Raw genomic sequence first — 9,097 nt, 5'->3', positions numbered from 1 at the left:
TAGATGAATTTTAGATGAGTTTTTGTTTCTTTAGCGCCCTCCGGCTGCAGTATGAATTGGAAACTCCATTCATGGAATAGCCTCTTCTTCTTTTAGATGAATTTGTGGACTAAAAATGCACAGAGAGCGCCCTCCGACTTCAAGTATGAATTGAAAACACCAGCGCTCATAGTAATGACAATGAATATTAAATAAATATAACTCCTCTGTATAGAAAATTGACATAAGCATATGAGAATCCAGTATTTCCTCATTAATATGCAAGTCATTTCAGCTCATTACTATGCAATTCTTTTGTCTTCTCAGGTGAGAATGGCCCATTATTCAGTGGTGATTCACGCCTCCACGCATACTGTGTTTCTTGGCAAAAAGTGTCTTACAAAAACTAAATCAATATATTGTTTTATATGAAGGAGTAGGCAGCATAATTTTTACATAATTTTGAAGCAAAAACTCTAGTCTACAACCTCCAATACCCTAAAGTCTTGTAAACACAGATTTACTATACTTTTTTTGGCCTTATTTCAGTGACTTAAGTTTTTTGTTTTTTCAATAACCACGCATAAATGTTATTCCTTCAAAAATACAAACATGTACATACATGTTCCTCACATATTATTGTAGCCTAGTTTGTGCTGAATACAGTGTAATGACACTTTTTCCATTAATATGTTTATGAACAACTGAAAAAGCACAAATGTCAGGGCATGTCAAAACTTCTCCAGGCCCCAAATCAGCCTCAGACTCCAGAGGGTTAACTCTGGGGATTTTACTGTGTATTTTAAGGGGTACATATTCATATTCACTATGCTAAGTAACAATCTTACAATTGGGAGCAATTTAGCAAGAACATACACTGTGTAGATTTTTGTAATAATCGTGGACCAATTCATAAAGGCTTTTTTAAATTATGGAGTTAATATCAGTGCATTTATACACTCTTTTTTTTTCATAGCAAAAGTGCAGCTGTTTTGGTTTGGGCTTCTTTTCAAGGCAAGTGAAACTAAAACCATTCCAAGTTTTAAATACAGAGGAAATAAACTCTTGTTTAATGTAGTTTCAGGGTAAGTACAATAAAAATACACACATTTTGAGGACTTTGAGGGCAAGACTCTGAAACCTTTATTTGAAAAACATCTTACTTCAAAACAGATTTACAACACTTACTCATTTAAAACATTTTTTAAAAAAATCAAATACTATTTAAAAAAACAATTTAGTAAATTGATAAATAAAATGTCAATTTATTAATAAATGTAAAATATATAAACAGTAAACTCTTGATTAGTGAAAGTATGAGCACAATTATTCTAATCTAATCCAGTTTATTTTAAATAAACCTCCTGAACAGGATTTACAAATCTGATACTCTGACAACTCTGAGTAAAGATAAAAACAACAAGGATTGAGTCAATCATCATCAGTTCAATCCAGGTAACTCAGAAATATGTTAGATATGAAAGAAGGAAAACTGTAAGCTGAACTCTGAAATCAGTCCAGATGAATCTCATCATTACTGTAAATGTCAGAATTGTTGGAGTTTCTTTGTTCAGTGCTTCATGCTGCTTGTCCTGATCTAGAAAGTATCCTGACATGATAAAACCATGTTCTAAATGCGCTTTGAAAGCCAGCTACCTTGTAGCCAGATGAGTGGCACAGACTAAGAAAGCATTCACGATAGCGGAGGAGTTGGTTTTTCCTGCCGCTGTAGATATGTGCCGTGAGACGATCGGAGAGGCTGCTGCAAAAAAGCTACTGCCCATCCCACTCTCAAACGACACTGTTAGTCACCGTATCGCGGACATGGCCACAGACATACAGCATCAGTTGCTAGAAAGAATAAAAAGGAGCCCATTTTTCTCTTTGCAACTAGACAAGTCTACTGACGTCACAAATGCTGCACTGCTACTGGTTTTTGTTCGCTATCGCTGGGACAGTAGTTTGCACGAAGACATACTGTTTTGTGGAGAGCTCACACGGACTACGGCTCAGGAATGTTTCCGCTGCATGGATAACTACTACAAAGAGAACGGCCTAGACTGGCAGAACTGTGTTGGGATGTGCAGCGATGGTGCAGCGTCAATGACAGGCAGGCATCACGGTCTCGTCAGGCAGATACTTGATCGTGCCCCAGAAGCTAAATGGACCCACTGTTTTCTTCACCGTGAAAGCCTTGCGGCAAAAAAAAATGTCACCAGAGTTACATGAGTTGATGGATGTAAGTGTGAAAACCATAAACTTCATTAAAAATAATGCTGTGAACTCCAGATTTTCTGCTAAACTTTGTGAAGGCTTGGAAGCAGATCATGTCCAGCTGCTCTATCACAGTGAGGTGAGATGGCTCTCAAGAGGACTGGTCCTCAAGTGTTTGTTTGAACTGAGGAATGAGGTCCTATCTTTTCTCACAGAGAAATTCTCCTTTTGCACATTATTATGCCAATGCACAGTTCACAGCTAAACTTGCCTACCTCTGTGACATTTTTTCACAGCTGAAGCACCTGAATATCTCACTTCAAGGGAGAAATAGCAACATATTTGTTGTTGCAGATAAAGTTCAAGCTTTTAAGAGGAAACTTGCTTTGTGGATTAAGAGGGCTCAGGAAAAAAGGATGGACATGTTTCCCCTTTTGTCTGACATTTTGGAAAACTCCCCCAGGTGAAGATTAGTGACTTCGTCTCACAGCACCTCTCACAACTGGCAGTAAAATTTGATGAGTACTTTCCTGAGGATCCCAGAGAGGGACACATGTGGATTGCGGACCCATTTTCTGTGGATCCCACTAAAAATGATGTTGCTTTGCCCTCACATCTGGAATCCCAGCTTCTGGAAGTAGCCACTGACAGTACTTTAAAGTTGCAGTGGGGCAAACTGGATCTGGGCTCCTTCTGGATTGCTGTCTCACAAGAGTAACCATGTCTATCACTGAAGTGCACTAAGTAAAATTTGTCAAATCTAACTGATTTTTGTGTTAATATGCCTGACTTGAGCCTTTAAATTTGTTCTTGATGCAGATTGATTTGTTCCATGAATTGTTGTGTGTTTGGCATCTTGTTGTATGTGCAGGTTTACATACACATGAATAATAAACTGTTAAACTGCAAGTGGATTTCATTTAGTTATTGAATAAAAATCAAACAAAGGGTGAGATCAATAAACCAATACAGTGCTAATATTTGAATGGGCCCTGGGCCACTTTGTACTGTAAAATTTAGGCCCCGACATCAAAAAGGTTAAGAACCCCTGATCTAGATCATCAAGACTTTTTTTGTTTCTTCAGATCATTGCTTCCAGCTAATGTCCTCTATCCATAATATTACTTTCCTCAGTGAAAAAATCATCTCTGAATGAATCAGGAGAGAAATATGTACAGATGAAGCACCGTTTACCAGCGAAATGAATCCAAAGGAGATTTTGATATGAGGACAAGAGATGGATTTTTCACTGGAGGAAGTGTTACTATTATGGATTATGGACTCGTAATGTTAGCCAGAAGTGATGGCTTCAAGTTAACATGTCTTAATGATGGATTAAGATGTTAGGGTAATGTCGATTTCTTGAGGATTATTGTGATTGTTTTTATTCAGCTGTTTTATTCTGACGGCACTCATTCACTGCAGAGGATCCATTGGTGAGTGATGTAATGCTAAATTTCTCTTATGGAAGCATTGCGTCATGTTAACGGGAGGTTCACGCATCAAAAAGTAACAAATGTACAAGTAGCTGGATTATTGGTTAAAAACAATGTTAATTGAATCTAACTGTGTTAACAATAGTTATATACAAGCAATAATTATATAGAGGCTAAAAGATGTGATGAGAGCATTTCTCCCTTTACATCTCAGATATAGAGTGTTTTCACACCTGCCTAATTTAGTTCGAATCACACTAGAGTTCATTATCCTCCTTTGGTGCGGTTCGTTTGGGCAGGTGTGAAAGCAGCAGCAATCACACTCGGGTGCACACCAAAAGCAGACCAAACAAGTGTACCGAGACCTCCTTGAAGAGGTGAAAGCAGTCCAACCCAATGAACCAAATGATATCATAATTCACGGGAAATGTGTTATATAAAAAGCGATAGTGTCTGATTCTGTGAGTGAGCACATTATTTACCATAGTTGAAAACCAAAGAGCGCCTCTTCATCTTAAATGTTGTGTAATTACACTTCTCCGTGCGAGAATGCTATGCTGACAAAGCCTTTTTCCCGCTCTGCTTCATTATAACATTCAAATATGGTCTCAACACACTGACACAGCCTACTATAGACAGCGCTGGGACATCCAGTTTGAATTTGCTGCAGCATTAATATGAATGTAGTATATAATTTAACAGCGGGAATGACGGCTACATTTGTATAGTTTGTGTGTGTCTCGGCAGTTACAAATAAAGCCACAATAAGCTCATGAAGCAAACTTGTAAATCATTATTTTGATAGATAACACTGAGAAAACTCTGACCAATAAGAGGACAGCTGTACTCTCATGTGACTTGCATATACACATTTTGGTACACTTTGAAATGTTGCTGTGTGAAAGCGAAGGGAACCAAGAAGAAAATGCAACACTGTAATATATTTAGTAGCTGTTTTGGAACAAATTATAGGTGTGAAAAAGCCCATAATTGACAAGATTTACTTACAGCGAGCCACTGTGATGAAGAAGAGGACTGTGGGTCTGTTCCAATCTAAGTAAAGCACAGTTTCACCGCTTCAGCAGTGGCGGGAGCTGGTTATATTCAGCATCAGACCTCTCAGAATCAATCTGATTCAAATCAAATTCAGGATTTAATCTGGGAATGACAGTGAGCATTAAAGGATTAGTTCATGTAGCGAAAATTAACTCAAAGGGGAAATATTAATAATTATTCATAACTCATTATGATTATTAATTATGAATAATTATGAATATGCAAATCTGTTAATCAGATTAACTGGATGTAGCTACATTAAAATTAATATTACAATCAGTTAACCTGTTCGTCCAGTGAACGCTCAGTGTTGATTGTTTATTAATTCTAAGAAATGTTAATTTCTAAGTTAAGGAAAAATAATGTTTCTTATTGTACCGTACTACTCAGAGCACGTAGTCCGGATCTATCACTTAAGAGGCAATTCATTAGCAGACGGAGTCAGAACCAAACATGTCTTGTGCACAATCTTTATTAACTAACTCACAAACACATAACTAAACTAACAAACACGTAACATAACATACACAAAGGGTCACACACACATACACAAGTCAGAGTGAGTAATGATAGAGTTGAACCGGAAGAGATGCTGTTACTAGAGCTACATGAAATGTCAAAGGCAATCTGGAAAGGAATCATCAGTTTCTTTTAGCAATAGCAAAGGTAAGTCTTACAAATTAATACTAACTCGCTGTTTAGTGTTAAAATGTACGATACTTGCAAGATGCCCTTAGGCTGAGGAGCATCGGCTCTGCCATCTGAGGAGAGGTCTTGAGGATTCAGTCCGGAGTTATTGCCAGTCTTTTCCATGTTGGGTGATGAGCACATGGCTCGTTTGTAGGCCGAGGCCTACAGGCCTTGCGGGCCGGGCCTAGAGAGGCCGGCCGCAAGGAGACCTGTTCGGTTGTCCAGAAGCAAAGAAGAAAGAGCGAGAGTGGCACAGTTCGCTGGGTTTTAACCTCTGGTCAAAGTCCAACCTCTTAGGAATGATGGGGGCCAATGAAGATGTAGTATTTCCGGGTGACAACACACCCCCTTGTCAGGGCTTTTATGACCAAGTAGATTAACAAGCTGAGTCTTTGAATAAAACTATTAAAGAGTCTTGTAATACTCCTGTGTTGCACAGGTATGGACATACCGCATACACAAGCATTTAAATCATCCCGATACGAACGCATAGACACTAAACATGGCATGATTGAAGTTACCTTAAATGCATCATAAAACATACACATACATACGTGAATACAATGATTGTAATACAGCAACGGTAATAATGGATACCATTTCCTGAGAAGGATTCATTTATAGCACAGTCTGTCTATACATTAATGCCACAGAGTCTGTGTTCTGTGTGGAAAATGCAGGAAGATGCAGATTTTCTGTGTCTCTTCTCTGCTCTCCATGCGGCCGCCACATTCCTCAGCGCAATAAAGTTGTAACTGAGAGCTTCCCGGGGGATGGGGACAGACCCCAGAGTGAGCTTAAAACTATTGGTTAACTAACCAATAATTGTGTCTGATTTGCCTCAGTCATTACATTCACTTTCAAATAAAATTTCCTGATAATTTACTCACCCCCATCTCATCCAAGATGTTCTTGTCTTTCTTTCTTCAGTGGAAAAGAAATTAAGATTTTGATGAAAACATTCCAGGATTTTTCTCCTTATAGTGGACTTCAATGGCCTCCACTGTTGAAGGTCAAAATTACAGTTTCAGTGCAGCTTCAATTAGACAGTGGCCCTCCAGGACCGAGTTTGGACACCCCTGCACTAGTTTATATAGTAGCAGTTATAGTGTATGTAGTGTTGAGGTTTCGTTTATCTCAAACACTAAATCTTACTTTTATTGATTTCTTAAAGTACACTATTTTGCGCACAAATTTTGTAATTCTTATACAAAAAAATTCTTCTTTAGTACTTCAGAAAGTTAACATGCTATGTCCATTCAACTTACGGAACTGACACAACGGTGTGGTTTCTTAATTCTAAAATCTTTTAGTGTGCTCTTTCTGTTTATGCAAATTTATTGAATATTTGTAGCTCACCTGCCATCCAATAATCGCAAAAACTTTGTGCATTATTTTTTTATATGGAGCAAAGTCTTTTAAAATTCTGTTGATTTAATGATGAAATTCAAACAATAAATGTCATTTTGTCTGTCTTATTTTAGTTGTCTGTCTTATCTTAATATAGTGACAGATTGCTGTATTACGGATCAACTCATCTTCTCTTTACTACTAGTTACAGCTCAAATAAATATGACTGAACATCAGAAGGTATGTTGAACGATACAGTACTTATCGAAATGAATTATGTCTTGTGTAATCGTAAATGAGTGTTTCAACAGAGGAAAGATGTCAATAAAACAGTTTGTAGGCTACATAATCTCACATAACATATATAAAATACCTACTTTTGGGAGGTATTTTGGCCATTTCCATTAAACAGTTTGCCGACTGTTAATGATCTATCATAGTATGTAATGTCAGATATAGGCACCATTCATCCACACTAGAGATACTGATGTAATGGTGTGATGTGTGGGTTTGGGACTACACTTCCCATAAGTCAATGGGGTAGTGTAAAGCTGTAATACAGACACAAGTATTACATCCTTTTGGTGTGTATTCATGATTTCAGTGAATTTGAGAGATCACACAGTTTTCCTCACTGTAGGTTGTAGTGAACAATACACATCTTCAGTTTCCTCAGAGGTCCAACACTCGTCTGCTGTTCAAGAACACAAACAGGCTGGTCCCACTTTATATTAAGTGGCCTTAACAACTATGTACTTACAAGGCAAATTAAGCATTTGCTACAATGTACTAACTCTGTACCTACATGTATTTACATTGTACTTTCATTTTAAGTACCTGCATGATCTATCTGTAGTTACAGTAGTGTACTTGCATTTGTAAGTACACTTTTGTAAGTACACACCGTAATTGCAATATTGTAACTACAATTGTAACTAATCTGCAGTTTCTGTCTTTTTTTTGGGGGTGGGGGGGGGGGGGGGTGTTACATGTGTAAAGCATTATTGTTCTTGCCTATACTGCAATGTACTTAAATATGAGTATGAGAGTGGATACTTACTATTCAAACCATTTAATAGTCAAGCTATGGGTGGAACAAATGTTTGCAAAATACACCATACACCAGTGAATATTCAGTAGTCTCGTTAAATTATGGCATTATGGCTCCCCTGGATTCACTAAATTTGATTTTATTGTGCAACTCGCATACTGTAAAAGACAATGTGCAAATACCATCTTGAAAGGGTATACACACTTTACAGGTCTCACTTGTTAGTATTATAGTTAATGCATTAACATGAACTAACAATGAACAATACATCTGTACAGCATGTATTAATCTTAGTTAATGTTAGTTAATAAATATGTTCTTGCTCGAGTTAGTTCACAGAGCATTAACTAATGTTCTCAGATACAACTTTTGATCTTAAAATTGTATTAGTAAATGCTGAGATTAACATTAACTAAGATTAATAAATGCTGTACAAGTATTGTTAATTGTTAGTTCATATAAACTAATGCAGTTAACAAATGAAACCTTAAAGTGTTACCAGAAAGGGTCACCATGGAACATTTGTTGATACCCAGGAACTAATGTGTACTTACTGAAAATACACAAAAATTGACTACCTAAAATAAAGTGAGGAACTTGTGTTGATACCCAGGAACTAATGTGTACTTACACTGAAAATACACAAAAATTGACTACCTAAAATAAAGTGAGGAACTTGTGTTGATACCCAGGAACTAATGTGTACTTACACTGAAAATACACAAAAATTGACCACTTAAAGTGAGGAACTTGTGTTGATACCCAGGAACTAATGTGTACTTACACTGAAAATACACAAAAATTGACCACTTAAAGTGAGGAACTTGTGTTGATACCCAGGAACTAATGTGTACTTACACTGAAAATACACAAAAATTGACCACTTAAAGTGAGGAACTTGTGTTGATACCCAGGAACTAATGTGTACTTACACTGAAAATACACAAAAATTGACCACCTAAAATAAAGTGAGGAACCTGTGTTGATACCCAGGAACTAATGTGTACTTACACTGAAAATACACAAAAATTGACTACCTAAAATAAAGTGAGGAACCTGTGTTGATACCCAGGAACTAATGTGTACTTACACTGAAAACACACAAAAATTGACCACTTAAAGTGAGGAACTTGTGTTGATACCCAGGAACTAATGTGTACTTACACTGAAAATACACAAAAATTGACCACTTAAAGTGAGGAACTTGTGTTGATACCCAGGAACTAATGTGTACTTACACTGAAAATACACAAAAATTGACCACTTAAAGTGAGGAACTTGTGTTGATACCCAGGAACTAATGTGTACTTACACTGAAAAT

Source organism: Megalobrama amblycephala, linkage group LG15 (assembly GCF_018812025.1).
Source record: "Megalobrama amblycephala isolate DHTTF-2021 linkage group LG15, ASM1881202v1, whole genome shotgun sequence".
NCBI classification, from domain to species: Eukaryota; Metazoa; Chordata; class Actinopteri; order Cypriniformes; family Xenocyprididae; genus Megalobrama; species Megalobrama amblycephala.
Note: the sequence above shows the minus strand (reverse complement) of the source record.